At 35.5% G+C, this 18,444-nt stretch overlaps 1 long non-coding RNA gene across 3 annotated transcripts in view; it reads right to left on the minus strand.

Moving 5' to 3' along the window:
* Positions 1 to 383: 383 nt before the first annotated feature.
* Positions 384 to 18,444, minus strand: part of LOC143267172 (uncharacterized) — a 53,342-nt gene continuing 35,281 nt past the window's right edge. The window contains exons 12-15 of one of the 3 annotated variants that reach the window (XR_013042083.1): positions 10,912 to 11,002; positions 6,910 to 6,983; positions 2,284 to 2,366; positions 384 to 475 (exon numbers count right to left, since the gene is read on the minus strand). This is a non-coding gene — a long non-coding RNA (uncharacterized LOC143267172). Of the gene's footprint in view, positions 476 to 2,283; positions 2,367 to 6,482; positions 6,984 to 10,911; positions 11,003 to 18,444 lie in introns of those variants that run through there. The other 2 variants (XR_013042090.1, XR_013042079.1) reach the window with 2 other exon arrangements.

Genomic DNA, 18,444 nt, shown 5'->3' on the forward strand with positions numbered 1-18,444 from the left:
ATTATATTGTATTTTAGTTTATTTTCATACGTGAGTGAAAACAGGAGGTTACTCTGAATGAATACTGTCAGATCAACATAACATCATTCACACCAGACATATGCAAATCCGCACGCTATTATTAATAGAAATAACTGTTTTTGCCTGTGAGATACCATTTCTTAGGAAACATCATGGAGAATCAGCTAGAGCATCCTGTACCTTTCTTGAAGAAAAATGATTACATAAAATTTCAAAAATTTTACCAAATTAATTCACCTACATTTAGTGACAGGAGTTATTTTTGAAAAATAAAAGTAACTATTGTACATAATGGATGCTTACAAATTCATGCTATATATTCATATGAATTTATATTATCATGAACTATGAAGTGTACTCACCCTTCAGGTTTCTAGTTCACTGTCATTCCCACGGCCATCAATATGATCCAATTAGATATCAACAGGAAGCAAATCTTCCTCCTTACCAGATTCTATGGGAAAGAGAGATACAATAGTTAAGTGTCACAACTGCATCTCTTTTGCCTCATGGTCCATGAAGATATGCAAATGAATTAACACAGTAACAATAAACTCAGAGCTCCATGTTGCTTACTACAAACACATCAAATAAGACGGGCTTTGAGAACTTTTCTAGATTTCAGTAGATAATTAGTCCCTCAGTGCTTATGTTTTATCTCAACTCTACTATCATGTTCTCTTTATCACTCCTTGCTGAAAATGTTGAATGCCCTTGGATTGGTAGTCACCTCATACATACAACATGGGAAGCACTAACTGAAACCATTGTTTTGAAAGATAAATAAATAAATTATAATAGAGGATTTTAAGTTGCAATTGAGATGGTAGAATGATGGTGGATATGATAAAGCTCTATTAGACATACACATGAAAATTTCAAAGAATCATTCAAATAAAATTAAAATAATAGTAAATCCCACATGATCTTTTGATTGATTACACTTTTAATCTGTGATAGAATGACAGCAAACTATGATCTCCACAGTGTATCTGTAGAAGCTGATGGGCTTTTAAGTAAGCACATATTTAATACCCAGGCATAATTACATTCATTCAGTCCTATGGATACTTTTTAATCTCTGATAATGAAAATTACATGTTTATTAGTGTAACCAGATAGTTCCTTTGACTTCCCATTTTAGAGAAACAATTATGAGAGCTTAGCAATATAATGCTCTAAGATAAAAAATATTAATGTAAGTTTATATTTAAATTTAAGCTTAAAACTGTTTCAGTTAAAAAGTCATCTGATAGCTGAACCATTAAAATAGAATATTACTGTAACCATTATTTGAATAATATAGTAAATTCTTACAAACTTACCATGTATCAGTATCCACTTGGATATCAGGTTAACTTTGTTATAAAAGAACAATGCAACACACTTAACTGTATTTTTTAGGTCTCTGCCTCCTCCATCTTCCTAAAAGTAGCTCAATCAGACACCTAGCTCCTAGGTAAGCTCCTAGTGTAAAGCTCCCAATGGAAAGTCAGATCATCATTTGAGTTGGTAAAGGGAGCCTCACAGAATCCCTGGAAACCTACTAGCTTCCTCCAAACCCATTTTGAAAGAGAGGAGTAGCTTTTCAAAGAAAATGCTATGCATGGTAAAAAAAAGTGACCTCATCACTCCCTCCTCTTTTGTACCTATTTATCTATTATCTGCTACATAAGTATCTCTATCTAATCACAACTTCAGCTTTTCCAGCTGGTGTTATCAATCCATCATTCCATTAACTTTGAGACATGTGAATTTCTTCCTCTGATACATCTAAGTGATGAAATATATCCACCATTATTTGTGTTTTGTTGAGTTCTTTCTAAAAATGTGTCACTTGACCATTATCATGATCCTGAATTCTTATCCTCTTAAAATATTCCATAAGACAGGAAACTTTCAGGAAATAAAATTTACATAAGATGATGGTTCTCCACCTTTGGGTCTCAACCACTATTGGGGGACAAACCACTATTTCCTGGGGTTGCCTTAAACCATCAGAAAACACAGATATTGACATTATAATTTACTGCAGTAGCAAAATTATAGTTATGAAGTAGCAACACAAATGATTTTTATGATTGTGAGTCACCACAACATAAAGAACTGTATCATAGGGTTGCCACATTAGGAAGGTTGAGAACAACTGACATAGGGAATATAATAACAACTTGAATATTTGTACTAAATATGATGGAAGATGATCCATGATTACACACAGTAACTCAAAGTAATTTAAGCACATTAACTTACATTACTTACATCACTGAAGTGACTGGTGGAAACAGGTGCTGATAAGAACAGGCTGGATAGTAAATGAGGATTACACGTCTAAACAATCAGCCCTGAAAGTAACAACACATGTTACATCATATGCACTGAATAGTGTACAGGTAAGAATACATATGTAGGTATATGTATGCAATATTAGCTAGTGAAAAAGTTGGCCATGAATTTGAAGGAGAGTGTGAATTGGTATTTGGAAGGTGTGGATGAAAACCAAAGGGAAAAAAAAGTGAAGTCATGGTCCCTGAAGGCGAAAATAAATTTATTAAATCAACATAATCTCTACAATTTAAAAGCATTTGTTCTTATACCCAAGGATAAGTTAAGTCTTCTCCCCTCACCAAGAAACTTCACTTTCATGGAGACCATTAAAAAATACCAATCAAAATATAGAGCTGTGGAGCACAGTATCCAATGCTTTGTAATACCCATTGAGGGCTGCCTGTTTGCAGATACTTGTGCGGAGATATATGGGATCATGGGTAACTTCTGAGAGCAAAAGTCCCTGGATAAAACAGACCCTTCTTTCTCCATAGTCCCTAAAACGCCAGTAGCTAATGAAATATGGGTGAGACTTCAGGAAGTCCTCCACCAGCTATGCTGAGATTTTCACTAGTTTGACCAGTACAAGCAAGTCTTATACGTGCAGTCTAAACTGCTAGGAACTCGTGTGTGCAATTCTGCTATCATGTTCACCAAATACTATTTTTATTCAAATGTCCACTACCTCTGGGTCCTTTGAAATAGCTATTCTCACTAAAATTCACTAACTAATCCTACTTTGCTGGCCAGCAAGACTCACATATCTACCGATGCCCATCATATTCTGTAATTGCACATACACACTATAATCCTTGAATTTTTACTCCTATATTCTAGATATAAACTGGGGTGCTCATAATTAAAAAATTAAGTGTGTATCTTCCAGAGCCAACTTTCCACCACCATGCTATGTTATGGTGAACACTGCAGGTAATAGTGCTGCATAACTTCAGGGTAAAATTCATGATTTTCTTAATCTTCCTTAAGCATCATCATTGCCTAAATATTAGCCATTACTGGCATATCAGAGGCCTGGCAGTTCAAATCCATATGTGAATTGTTTGTGTTACTTCTGGTCATTAAAGTAGACATATACCATGATCAAGGAAAAAAATGTCAAACAGTGTAAATCTGGCCAGCTATCCACAGACACTAGGATAATGGACCTTGGAAAAGAACTTACAGCTATAAATACAGCTTTTGAGCCAGTAAAATTTTATCTGCATTTAAAATACTTATCCTTTTACCCACAGATTAGTATAGCACTCACTCTCAGCAAAGTAGCTTCATTTTCCAGTAGAAAGATACAATTACAATAATCTCTGGTCAAAATGCAACTGACTATGGTATGCCCAAAACCAACTGATAAATAAAAGAAAAGAAAAAAGTCACTCAACACACAATACTCAGAGAGTATTGTGGAAGAGGTGTCAGAAAGACTATATGATCAAGAGGAACAGTATGTCTGCTGTGAGAAAGTGCCTTCTATATATGATAGAGAAGCTGCATCAATTAAGTCCCCAAATAAAAACACATAAATATTAATAATACAATGGCACTTCAACTGAAATATCAAAGTGGAGGGGGAAACTCACAAGCTCCAACTGCTAGCTGAAGATTTACCTGTAATGACAGATGCTAAAATATGAAAAATTGGACTTCTCCAGGGATAAGCCTTGGATGGGCCAGATGAGGCAAAGAGATTAACACAAGCACACACCCTCTATATAAGAAACACACAACTGCTGATGGATTCAGCAGTTTTCATTAATTACACATAATTATGTGTATGCAACTACAAAGATTAATAAAAATATGCCATGTGGGAGTTTTTCTGCAATTCTAGGGATTTTAGTGTTGAATTATCTTTGATTATCATTGCCTCAGACACCTAAATTTATTGCTACATGAATTCAATGGGTTCCATCTTTGGGGGTGGCAGATGATGCTCTCTCTGTATTACTGGTCTATTCTGTGCTCTCTTACACTTTTAATCTCCATACCTATACAGAATACTAACTGAAATTTGCATTTATTTTCTTTTATCCAGTATGCCTACAGTATTGGAAGTCAATACCAAATTGACAGCTAAACAATGTTTTTTCTTATGGTTCTTACCTTGCACCAGAAATATCCCTCAGAGCTGAAACTCATGATGAGACACATTTCTCATTACCACAAAAGGAGCCATGTTCCCAGTGCACCTGCTTGCTGATAATTCTGTTCCTGACATGGCATTCCCATGAAGAAATAAGTCATACACATATCAAACATATCTGCTTCTGAACACCACAGAGAAAAACACTGCTCTCCTAGGATTTTGAAAACTCACATCCATTGTCCAGGTGACCTCATCTTAGTGATATATCTCACCACACTCTGTATTGCCCATGCCTCTCCCATGGACCCCTGATTCTCGTATAAAGACAAACAACCAGGTAAAATTTCCTTCTGTAATCTTCACTGATTGGTGAAAATTTTCTTCAATTACCCATATCAAGAACAAAAGCATTGCTCTTCCCAAACAAACTACAGTTTTGTTGTATTCATCTACAGTTTTCTTGTAATCCCACCCAAAGTTTTCACCAGATTTCCCTTTCACTGCAGGGACTATAGCTTTTATATACCTGCACAGATAGGGCCCCCTACCTTCCTGATCTCTGATCTATATACTCTAGCCTGTCCACAAAGCCATTTCACTTTTGTTAGACTTACATAAAACAAGTTATGGCAAGTTAGTTATATGCCCTAGATGATAATTTTTTGCAAGACAGTTATTTGGAGACATTGTTGGGGGGAGTAGAATTATGAGGCAATTATCAGCCACACATTACAGGCTGGCTGGTCCTTAATCAATAGAATAAAGTGTTTTTATATGACATTGGACCAGTCCAGTGACCAGAAAGTAAAAAATATCTTACTATTTAAAACTTAAAGAAGGATTATTAAAACTACATTAGTAATACTCCTGATAGACATTTCTGCAAAGCTGTTTTATGAGGATTCAAAAAGAAAACCTGAAGAAAAATAGAAACACAAAGGATGGTAAAAAATGATAAGGAAATCATTTTATAATGATTTTATATTTTATATTTATGCCCAAATTAGGTATGTGAGATATACAGATATGTGCATGTATTTAATTGAAATTGGGTGCATAATATACCAATCAGGGGAAAATATATATATTTCTTTTTTATTATATTATATTAAATATTATATATATATATAAAATCTAAAGAACCTCTAGAGATACTGAGGAGAAAACTCCTTCTGAGTTGTTGGTAAGGGGAGTCCAAGATAATACTACAAGAGTATACTCTATTACTGCTGTGCTTGGTTGCTTCCAAGAAATGGCTGGTAAATACCTATTGTAGAAATAACTGCATTTGCATCTGGATCAATGAGAAGTTTAACTTGAACTACATAAATGCCTGATCCCTGGGGACTAGCTTTCAGAGAAAAGTAATACCTGGAAGGAGTTAGAAAAAGCAGTTAAGGGAGGAAAGTAATCAATTGTCCACAAAGCTACGATGCCTTCAAATGAGCAGCATGGCTAGATATAGCTAAAGACACACCAGTAGCTCTTATAGCTTGTCAGTAACTAATATCTACCTAATGGGATCCAAGGCCTGCTTAACAAGAGAAAAATTATGCCTCATAATGTAAACCAGCAAAGGTCATTTGACTAGCAAGCACATGGAACTTAGATGAAGTAGCCACCACATTCACAAACCACTATAATCTTTAACTGCATTACTAATTTTATGGTTATACTCACAGATTGTTTTCAACCTAGGAACACTAATGGGATTCAGCAGTGTGTGTGTGTGTGTGTGTGTGTGTGTGTGTGTGTGTGTGTGTGTATGTACTCAACAATAATAATGAAGAGATCATGAATTTGAGAATGGAATGAGGAGTACACAGGTAGAGTTTACAAGACAGAGATGTAGAGATGTGGAAATTATGTAAATACACTAGTCTTACATGAAGCACTCAACTTCTTAAAAAAATAAAACAAATGGTCAGAGGTTAGAAAGTACAGTTTCAGCAGAAGAGTAGGATGAGAGAGAAGAACTGGGATGAAATGACCAAAACTCATTATTTAAATGTATGAAAATATTATATTTATTAAGGGAGATTAATCCAATAAAAAGAAAAGACTCAACATATCAGGTCATATATATATATATACATAAATTTCATGAATTTCAATGGAATGTAATACCTAGAATCCTAAAAGTTTCAGTACTTTACCAAAAGTTTGACAAGAAAAGACACAAATTAATGCCAGTTCACAGTCTTTTACTGGACACTATCCTCAGAGAAATTAGTGGAGAGAATGAACAGTTTCTATGGCAAGAAATATACACTACATCTAGGTAGAAAGATCATCATGCAATTTCTAAAGAAACATTAAGACATTCACAAAATGTATGAATTTAAAAGTATGGTCAGCAAACATGCTAATGCACAGAAACATAAAAACTTAACTGAGTTTCACACACAAGAAACTAGTAATTAAAATTAAAAGGCAGGAAGCCCCTCAAATTACAATACCACCAGCTAGGTGTGAGGTCTGTGTCTTCAGTGAAAGCTTCCCAGGAGAAGGCAGAGAAGCACCTCCTCAGTGCCTGAGTCAGCGAATGACGAGATCATGTGTCAACAACATAGGAGGGAAAAGAAAATGTCTAAGAACAAAGCATAATTGAAAAATATGTATACTTAAGCAGCTATCATTACCATATTATTAGTAAAATCAAAATAAGGTTTAAAATGTACAGTCCTGGTCAAGATGTATTGATAGTATTAGAATTATAATACAGTAGTCACAAGCAATGTAGATACTGGGTGCAGTGGACATGCAGGTCCTCCTTTGTGTCATTCCTCTGTCCTAATGATCAAACTAACTCAAAAAATGTAAAGAAACAAAAATAAATCTGGTATCAATGAAATTATCCTTAAAATAAGAACAAAATCAGCAAGTACCAATCAAATTTCCTGTTTTCAAAACTTAATGCAATGTGACAACACACACAGAGACATGAGTATACACACACACAAACACACACACACACACCATATACAAAATTATTTGACATAAGCTGAGGACTCAAATATATCATTTACTAATTATAATTTAACTCATCTTAAAAATGCAAAAAAATAGTAGGTAAAATGTTTCTCAAAAGTTCTAGGACAAGTGGACACAACATGAAAATTGGATTTTCATTACTTAACACTTATACTTGGTTGTTTATATATTTGTATGTGTGTGTGCGTGCGTGTGTGTGTGTGTGTGTGTGTGTGGTGTGTGTGAGAGTGAGAGAGAGAGAGAAACAGAAAACAATGAAACAGAAGCTATGAACTTCAAAGTGATAAGGAGAATTACATGGAAAGATTAGGAGAGAATAAATGAAAGGGGGAATGAGGCAACTATATTAAAACTTCAAAAATTTTAGAAATATGCAATTAAGGATAAAAGATCATTAAAGATCTAAAAGATCACTATTAAAGAATAATCAAATTAATTACAAATTACAAAATTACAAATTATCAAAATAATTACAAATTAATCTCTGAATACAACTGTATCTAAGCTGTGCAGCCACAGAAATGACAAAATAAAAAGATAAATGACCTCTATGTTCAATCTGGTGAATGGGACTACCTTAGTGTGTTTCCACAGGATCCTCCTAATCTGATACATGATACTGCAGAAATACAATTTTCCTAAGGATCCAGGCAGTAGAGGAAGAATAAGAGGATGCCTGATGTCAAATGATTAACTGAGAAATACACCTACGAGTATTAAGAGTATACTAAGGGCAGCTTGAATTTCATGGTAACTTTATACAAGAAAGTGTCCATAGCAAGGCTAAAAAGACTAAAATCTTTCTTTCATTTGAAATAAAGCAACAAATTCTGAAGAAATACAACTCATCTAAAAGGTTAAAAAATAGAAATTTTATCTTTTTTTATGATAAAGTAAACCAAGGATCCTACATATAAAAAAATAATTCCTGAGCTCAGGGAGGTAGTTTTGAAATCTCTGTGTTTACTTCTACCAACAGAATAACATTGTGTCAGTTATATATTGCTTAGAGTAGGTTGGTTTGCAAGAAATAATTCTAAAAAAGAAAAGATTGTCAATAAAATCACCAAAAAAGTGGGAAAAAAAGAAAGAAACTTTATCTTAACAAGGGAAACACACACAACAAATCCACTACCAGATGGTCAAAACTGAAAACATAAGAACAAGTGAATTTATACAGACTTAGCTAGTGTTTGTGTGTGTGTGTGTGTGTGTGTGTGTGTGTGTGTGCGTGTGTGTGTGTGTGTGTGTGTGTGCGTGTGTAGCCATACACATATATACATATAACAAAAACCTAAAAAAGAGGCTGCTGTGTGTGTGTGTGTGTGTGTGTGTGTGTGTGTGTGTGTAGCCATACATATATATGCATGTAACAAAAACCTAAAAAGAGTCTACGAATATGAAAGAGAACAAGGTAAGTTGTATAGTATGTTTTGGAAACAGGATGAAAGAGATACTTTTTTAAATATGTAAAAAATTAAACTGGGCTTAGACATACTTTCCTGTTATTTATCTTTTTTAGAGAGAAAAAAAAGCTCCATTCATCCAAGACAGGGAATCTATGAAATTAAAATTAAACATAAATACACCAATCTTCTGCTTGTGAGCCAATGAGTTTTGGGGGGTTACAGATGGAATTCAGACACATGCATCACCAAAAAGCTCAACCCAGAAATGGTGATGCCTTGGGATTGCTTCAGAGTTGGAACTTCCCTCCCATGACTGCCAGCAGCTCCACGGAACAGCCCCCACTTCTATAACAGTTACTTCCCACTTATATACATGAGGCAAGTGGAGGAAGGCTTTTTAAACTACTAAGTTCATGAGCTTCCTTAACAGTATAGTGAATAGAGTGTGTCCAGTCCAGAAAATATCCTGCTCTGAATCTTCTTTGTCACCAGGGGTCAAACTGTTAGGATCTCCATCAATCTTAACTGGAAGTTTGTAGGGGCAGGATGAGCACCAGAGTAATGAAGGGTTTGCTTAGTAAGAGTGAACAAGACACAAGTGTTCACCATGCAAAGACAGCTTCAGTACATGTTCCCTAGGTCTCAGGCAAGGTCATGTAAGTCATTACTTGGGATTTCCCAAGGACTCTGACAAGACTTAGTCCTTACTTCTATTGAAAAGGATTTTCTTTCTTTCTTGATTATTTTGTTCTTTCTATAAAATTTTTTAAGACATCTATACAATCTTTACACAAAAATAGCGTTAGAAAAGAAGTAATTGATCTCATAAATGGATGATAATGACACTGTTGAAAAAAGTAAAGAACTTAGTGAAATTGAAGTGACTGAAATGACTATAACCTCTTCTATTGTAAGTATAAGGTTATACTGGTTTTCTACAATGAGTCCATACAAAAATATTAAAAGTAAACAACTTCAAAATACACATATTAAAACCCCACTTTACTACAAATGGTCATAAATAAGTAAAGTAACATAAAATTAAAAAATATTTCTCTTTTTCAAATACAAATTTGAATATTGGAAAAGAGTATTGAGGGTCAAAATTAAAGTCTCCCTTATCAGGACCCTTTCTACCATGTGTGTTGACTTCATTTGTTATCAGGAAAAGAACATACCAGAAAGAGTGAACTGACTTCATAATGTGGTCATTGCGAGTCCATGGGGAGGGGGCTATATTTTAGGTTTTCTATTACGATGATGAAACACCATGAGCAAAAGAAAGATGGGGAAGAATAGCTTAAACTTCCAGATCACAGTTCATCATCAAAAGAAGTCAGAGAAGGAAGTCAGGTAGGGCAGGAACCTGGAAGCAGGAGCTGGCAGAGATGCCATCTAGGAGTTCTGCTTACTGGCTTGCTAGATATGATATGCACAGCCTAAGTTCTTATAGAACCGAGGACCAGAAACCCAATAGTGGCACCATGCAGAAGAGGCTAGGCCCTCCCCTAACAATTACTATTTAAGAAAATATATAACTGTCTTGCCCACAGCTCAGTATTATGGATGAATTTTCTCAACTGAGATGGCCACTTTGCTAATGACTATACCAAGTGTCAAGTTGACATAAAACTCACTACCATGTTTTATTGATGTATATCCAGAAGAGGAACAATGGAAATTGGGGGGGTGCTTGTTAATACATAGCAATAAACAAAAGAGTACTCACAGGAAAAATACTGTCAGGATAACATACTATTTAGTAGGCAAATGCACATCTGCATGACATTATTTATAAAATTAACTCTGCCTGTCTATAAGATGGCATTTCATAGGAAACAGCATAGAAAATCAACTAGAATGTCCTGTTCATTTCTGGAAGACAATTATTAAATAAAAATTTCAACAATTTTACATAATTAATTCACCCACTATCTGTGATGAAAGTTAGTATTGGCAATTTAAAAACCACTGTCCATAAAAATGGATGCTTATAAGTTTATGCTATGTATTGATGTGATTACAAACTCAACTTTATAATTAAAGCAGTGCACTCACCCTTCAGGTTTCTAGTGGACTGTCATTCCCACAACATCAATGTGATCCATCTAGACATCCACCTGGAGCAAATCTCCCTCCTGTCCAGATTCTTGGAGAAAGACAGATAAAACAATTAAGTATCACAAATGAGACTCTCTCATCTCACAGTCCAAGCAGAAATGCATATGAACTGCCACTCAGTTAAGGGTAAGAGTGACCACCTGCCATCCATGTTGCTTACTCCAAACCCATCATACAAGGCAGTCTTTGAGAACTTTTCTAGATTCCAATTAATAATTTGTCCCTCAGTCCTTGCGTTTTCTCTCTATGCTACCTGTTTCCTTCTCTTCCCCCTACCTTGCTGAAAATGGTGAACGTTCTTTTCGGGTACTCATCCTGTACAAATATATGTGAAGCACTAATTGATCATTGGTTTTGAAGGATGAATAAATAAACTACTATAGAATGATGACATGTAGCTAGAATTGAGATTTATTTGGGCATCATGGATGATTTGTAGGATGGAGAATGGGTGGATATGATAAAGATCTATTATATATGTACTTAATTTCAAAGAATAAATCAAATAAAATTAAAAAATCCCATGTGACCTTTTGATCGATTGCAATTCTAAGCTATAATAGAATATTGGCAAACTTTAATCCATGCAATTTATTTCTAGGAGCCAATGGGTTTTTAAGCATGCCCATGTATGAGTACCTAATAATCAAATGTGCTATGGCTACTTTTTCAATTTCTGTCAATGATAATTACATTGTTTTTAGTGTAACCATTAGTTCCTGTGACTTCATATTTCATAGAAACAATAATTAGAGCCTAGTTTCAATAAAATTTAAATTCTCATGTGATTAAGATTTTATAATTTTATCCTTATTAGCTGTTCTCTTCCTTCAATAAGGAGAAAAGTGCCCTAATTATTTTAATAATTATATACTCAGTAAAATTTATAATAGTACTAACAGTTTCACCTCCATATGTCACAAATACTACCTCCTTTACATAGCATTCTTGAATAATACACACTACCACCAAATAGCTGTCTTGTGTTTTGGATATTGCTGTCTTCTAAGTTTTACTATGGCCTCTTGGATGGACTCTCCTCTGAGAAACTTTAATGGCTGCCTCTTCTAAATTGCTCCTTTGGTGATCAAGAAAGATCTCTCCTTTTTATTATTTTTTCTATGTGTCTGTAGTTATATAACTATCATCTCTATATGCATCTCAACCTCATGCTTCCCTATTCTTTTCCAGATCTTATTATCAATCCATCATCCTCTGATCTTTGAGGCATGAAAACTTAGTCCTGTGAAATCTCGAAGTGGTGAAATACATCCATTCTCAACTGTGCTTTCCTGACTTGTGCCTACTTCTCGCTTCCTATTCCTGATATAGTGCATAGATTCATATTAGCTCTGGATGCCTCTGCTTGGCTAAATGTGTTTATGAAAATAAAGAATAGATTAAATACCAATGAGCAGAGAGAAAATGAAAGAGAGCTCAAACCAAGGAAGAGTTATAAAAATTTTAACATGGAGAATCGCCACTACAGGTGTCTGTTTCAACAAGATATTACTCCTCCCTATGTGTTGTAGTAGAAACGGCAAAAATAAAAGAAGAAAGATGGGGGAAAAGTGATTTACCAGGAGCTCTGCCTCCAACTGATAACATCAAATAGCCAGTAGTGCTTGGGGGCTAAACTTGTATAATGAAGGTTATAGTTACCTCTCCTAGAATTTGACAATTAACCTAAAATTTTTCTTTCAGGATAAAGAAAACTTCGCCCATACCCAGCAGGAAGCAATTTTAAGAATACGACGCCTACATTCCCAAAGAGGTGGTGTGGGGCAGGTGGTTTTTTGGTCTTTTTAGTGCGTTTTGGGTCTGGGATAATTTTCAGTGTTTAGGGGGGTTGGTTACAAGTTATTGTCAAGTGTTAGGAAAGAGGCTAAGCAAAGGATATTAGATTTAATGTTCTTATTTTAAAAAAGAAAGAAAAAAAAGAAAAAGACAATTACTAGTTTTAAAAACTTTACATTGGATTGGATTGTTTTATATTGTAAACAAATTTGAAATTGATATTGTTAGAAAATGCTATATGTATATTTCTAATTGTATTTATACCATTCATTTAACAATGTAATGCAATTTTCTGATCCTTGAAAGTTATTATTACCAACTAATAGGATATAAAGAAATGAAAGTTAGTAGTTAGATATTACAAAAGAACTTGTAGTCATATTAGATATGTTTTAAAAAATTGAGCAGAGATGTTTTAGACAGGTCATCTTCAAACCCTTCAGAGATCTACGGAATATGGCATTTAAAATGTTTTAATAACTTAGAAAATTTTTCTTTTTTTGAGACATGTCGGCTCCTGGCAGTACCAATCTACTTCAGAGAAAATATGGGCATTGAAGAAACTGCATATGGAGTCAACTTTCATTGTGGCAAAAGTTAACCATTGGACAACAAAGTATCCTCGAATCAATAGGACAAAATGGACAGACAGAACATGAAACAAAGGACTACTGATTCTTGCCAAAACAAGTGTGGTTATGGCTTTATCAAAAGGCATTTTCTGAGGCCAGGACAATATAGCCCCATCCCTGAAGTGGCCTTCGCAATCCAGAAAAGGTACAGTGCTCTTTCCCTCGAAGGCAGCTTAACAGGCAGAGGGCGGATGGCTTCTGTTGTGCAATGGAACAGCAGCTGAAAGCTCATACCTCTCGATAGTAGACTGGCATTTAATAGAGGGATGTGGAAAAGAAGGGGATGTTGAGATGAAGCCATATATACACAGCCAAGAAGAATGGACAGCTAAACTCAAAAACTGTCAACAATTTCCAGAATTTAAAATCCTGAATCATGACAGGACACTAGTGGAATTCAGGCGTTTCTGGTACATGGACTGCTCTCACCCAATGTGAGGTTGAACTGTTGACCTGTGTACATCCTACTTCACAAATGAGTCTGTCAGATACACTAAGCCTATAGGCTGAAGATGATGCCCCAACACTGCGGAGAAACCTCAGGTGACTGCCCAGGCAGCTGGCTGTTTCTGTCAACTCACAAATTTTTTGGAAATTTCTTGCATGCACTCCTGTTTTTATTTTTGTTAGCTAACATTATTTCCTTCTTGGGTCTCTGAGGAGTTGAAGATTAGTTAGTTATGGTTGAAAATTAGTTAGTTATAGTTGAAAATTAATTAGGATAGAAAGTGCATTAGATACATCTTGGATTTACCAAAATAGGATAGATGATGGAATTATTTTCTCTGATTTGTCAAATACCTGTTTAGGTATTCATTACTTGTATATATTATATATAGTTATTGTACTTTTGTATATAGTTTTTCTTTTGTTAGTTACAACCTTTTGCTTTTTTTCTTTTTATTAAAATAGAAAGGGGAAATGTGGTAGTATTCTAATTGTACTGAAATATGATTTTGATTGTATGTTAATAAATAAAGTTGCCCGGGGTCAGAGCTATTAGAGCCATAGAAAGAGCATGGCAGTGGTGGCACACGCCTTTAATCCCATAGATCTCTGTGTGTTCAGGGATACAACCAGCACTGGAGACATACGCCTTTAAGACCTAGAGGGCTGTACATACAGACAGTGATGAGGCAGTCACGTGTTTGGGTTTACAACCAATGAGAAGGCAGAATGACTTTGAAACGACTGACATACAAGGAAATAGCTCTCTTTCGGGAAGCTGGGACAGCAGGAGGAAGGGTGAGATTTTAGCTCTGAGCTCTGACCTCTTGGCTTTCTCTTTTACATTGTTTCTGTGTTTCTTATTTAATAAGACGGTTGGTTACATCAACACTTGTATCTGCTAATTAGGGCTTTATCATGGATATCTATAAGAAAGACTCCATTTCGGTCTGGGACCTTCTGATTGTGACTCTGGGCTGCCAAATGCAACAGGCTGTTGACACTTTGCAATCTCTCTGTGAGTTCCTTCATGAGCTATGATTATATTCATGAATTATTACACTGGATCAGACCATTCTCTCTATGTGAGTGTGTATGCATATACAGTTGAATTTTTATGTGTGAAGTAAATGCGTATGTGAATGCAGCTATTTGCTAGAAGTCAAAATACTATTCCTTGATTTAAAAAAAAATGTGTGTGTTTTAAAAAAGACTGCTAAAGAAGAATCTACAGTATTGTAAGAGCCAGTAGGGTTGGAAGATAAAATGAAGCAAAGCTTTCCAGATGGAACAGGACTGACACACACAGGAACTCACCGAGACAGTGGCAGTAATCACAGAACCTACACAAGAATAATACAGTTCGGTTCCCACCACTGGGAAGGGGAAGTCATGATCTCCCATCCCTAATGAAGAAGCTATCTTCAACTGAGAACTACTCACAGAGAAAAAATTAGCTCTTACCAGTGGAGTCTCACTGGGGATACAAACAGCATTAAAAGGCATGCCCCATGCCCAGAAACACTCACCTCAAAGTAAAATCAATTGTATTGTAGGAGTTTTTCTTTTTCTCTAATAACACTTTGTCAGTATTTTTTTAAATATTGTTGGTATGTTGCTTATATATTACAGTTTCCAAATTTTTCCTTTTGTAGGTGTCATGTATATCCATGGGTCTCTCTGTGTATATGTACTACCCTTGCTTTCTCTCCTCTCTCTCTCTCTCTCTGTATATATATATATATATAGATATAGATATAGATATAGATATATATATGTGTGTGTGTGTATATATGTATGTATATATATATAGTCTTTCTCTCTCATTCCATTTTTTTTATTTATCTGTTTATTTTCTGAAGAAAGAGACTAAGAAGACAAGGACTTAGATGGGAATAGGAGGTACAAAGGACCTGGAGGAGATGAGGGGGAAACTATGTTCAGAGAATAGTGTATGAAAAAATATTTTCAATTAAAATATTTTTATTCGCCCCGAAGACTTCCCTTCTGGACCAGAGCTCCCAGCCTGTCCCCGACTGCCATTCTGGACCAGAGCTTGCCCCTGACTTCCCTTCTGGACCAAAGAGTTGGACAAGAGAACTCCCTTTTGGACAAGAGAGAGAGTCCTCCTGAGTCTGTCAGATCTTTGTGAAACAAGTCCACTGATAAGACCAAGAAGGAATCACAAGGAGATGGGCAGACGTCAAAGCAGAAGTACATACAGCAAAATGAAGAGCAATACAGCATCACCAGAACCTAGCTCGCCTCCAACATCTAGACCTGAACACCAAAAATTGGAAGAAGCAGAAGAAAGTAGCCTTATGAGTAACTTCATGAAGAAGGTAGAGGCGTGTGTAGAGGAAAAGACAAGAAAATTGGAAGAACGCTGTAAACAACTAGAGGAAAGGGCAAACAAATTAGAAGAAAACAATAAAGCCCTCCAAGAAAACAATAAAGTCCTGGAAGAAAACATTAAAATCCTGGAAGAAAACAATAAAGCACTGAAAGAAAACCATGAAAAAGCAATGAAACAAACAAAGGAAACAGTCCAAGATCTGAAAAGGGAAATTGAAAAAATGAAAAAGACACAAACAGAGGGAATGCTGGAAATAGAAAACCTGAGTAAAAGATCAGGAACTTCGGATGCAAGTATAACCAACAGAATGCAGGAGATGGAAGAGAGGATTTCTGGCATTGAAGATACAGTAGAAGAAATAGTTCCATCAGTCGAAGGAAACACTAAAGCCAACAAAGTCATGAACCAAAATGTCCAAGAAATCTGGGACACCATAAAAAGACCAAACTTACGAATTATAGGGATAGAAGAAGGTGAAGAATACCAACTCAAAGGCACAGAAAATATATTCAACAAAATTATAGAAGAAAACTTTCCCAACTTAAAGAAGGAAATGCCTATGAAGATACAAGAAGCCTATAGAACACCAAACAGACTAGACCCCCAAAAAAAGTCCCCTCGACACATAATAATTAAACAACTAAATGTACAGAATAAAGAAAGAATATTAAGAGCAGCCAAGGAAAAAGGCCAAGTGACCTATAAAGGTAAACCCATCAGAATAACACCCGATTTCTCAATGGAGACTTTGAAAGCCAGAAGGACCTGGACAGATGTAATCCAGACACTAAGAGACCATGGATGTCAGCCCAGACTAATATACCCAGCAAAACTTTCAATCATCATAGACGGAAGGAACAAGACATTTGAAGACAAAACCAGATTTAAACAATACCTATCCACAAACCCAGCCCTACAGAAAGCACTAGAAGGAAAATTCCAACCGAGGGAAGTCAGATACACACTTGAAAACACAGGCAATAGATAAAGCCACAACAGTAAACCCCAAAGAAGAGAAGTACACACACACTACCACCAAAAATAACAGAGATGAAGAATCACTGGTCATTAATATCCCTTAATATCAACGGACTTAATTCACCTATAAAAAGACATAGACTTACAGAATGGATACGAAAGCAGGACCCATCCTTCTGCTGCATACAAGAAACACATCTCAAATTCAAAGATAGACACTACCTAAGAATAAAAGGCTGGGAAAAGACTTTTCAATCAAATGGTCTTAAGAAACAAGCAGGGGTAGCCATCCTGATATCCAACAAAATAGACTTCAAACTAAAATCAATCAAAAGAGATCAGGAAGGACATTACATCCTCGTCACAGGAAAGATCGACCAAGATGAAGTTTCAATTCTGAACATATATGCCCCAAACATAAGAGCACCCACATATGTAAAAGAAACATTACTAAAGCTTAAACCACATATAAAACCCCACACATTAATAGTGGGAGATCTCAACACCCCACTTTCACCACTGGACAGATCTCCCAAATCGAAACTTAACAGAGAAATAAAGGACTTAACTGATGTCATGACCCAATTGGACCTAATAGATATCTACAGAACATTCCATCCTAACAAGAAAGAATATACTTTCTTCTCAGCACCCCATGGAACTTTCTCTAAAATCGACCACATACTTGGCCACAAAGCAAATCTCAACAGATACAAAACAATCAGAATAACCTCCTGTGTTCTATCAGATCACCATGGTTTAAAGCTAGATTTCAACAACAACAAAAACTACAGAAAACCTACAACCTCATGGAAACTGAATAATGCTCAACTGAATCACCAATGGGTTAAGGAAGAAATAAAGAAAGAAATTAAAGACTTCCTAGAGATCAATGAAAATGAAGACACCACATACCCAAACTTATGGGACACTATGAAAGCAGTGCTAAGAGGGAAATTCATAGCACTAAATGCCCACATAAAGAAGTTGGAGAAATCGCACACTAGTGAATTAACAGCACATCTGAAAGCTCTAGAACAAGAAGAAGCAAAGTCTCCCAGGAAGAATAGACGCCAGGAAATTATCAAAGTGAGAGGTGAAATTAATAAATTAGAAACTAAGAGAATAATACAAAAAATTAATGAAACAAAGAGTTGGTTCTTTGAGAAAATCAACAAGATAGACAAGCCCTTATCCAAACTAACCAAAAGACAGAGAGAGAGAATTAAAATCAACAAAATCAGAAATGAAAAGGGGGAC

This window comes from Peromyscus maniculatus, chromosome 1 (genome assembly GCF_049852395.1).
Source record: "Peromyscus maniculatus bairdii isolate BWxNUB_F1_BW_parent chromosome 1, HU_Pman_BW_mat_3.1, whole genome shotgun sequence".
NCBI classification, from domain to species: domain Eukaryota; kingdom Metazoa; phylum Chordata; class Mammalia; order Rodentia; family Cricetidae; genus Peromyscus; species Peromyscus maniculatus.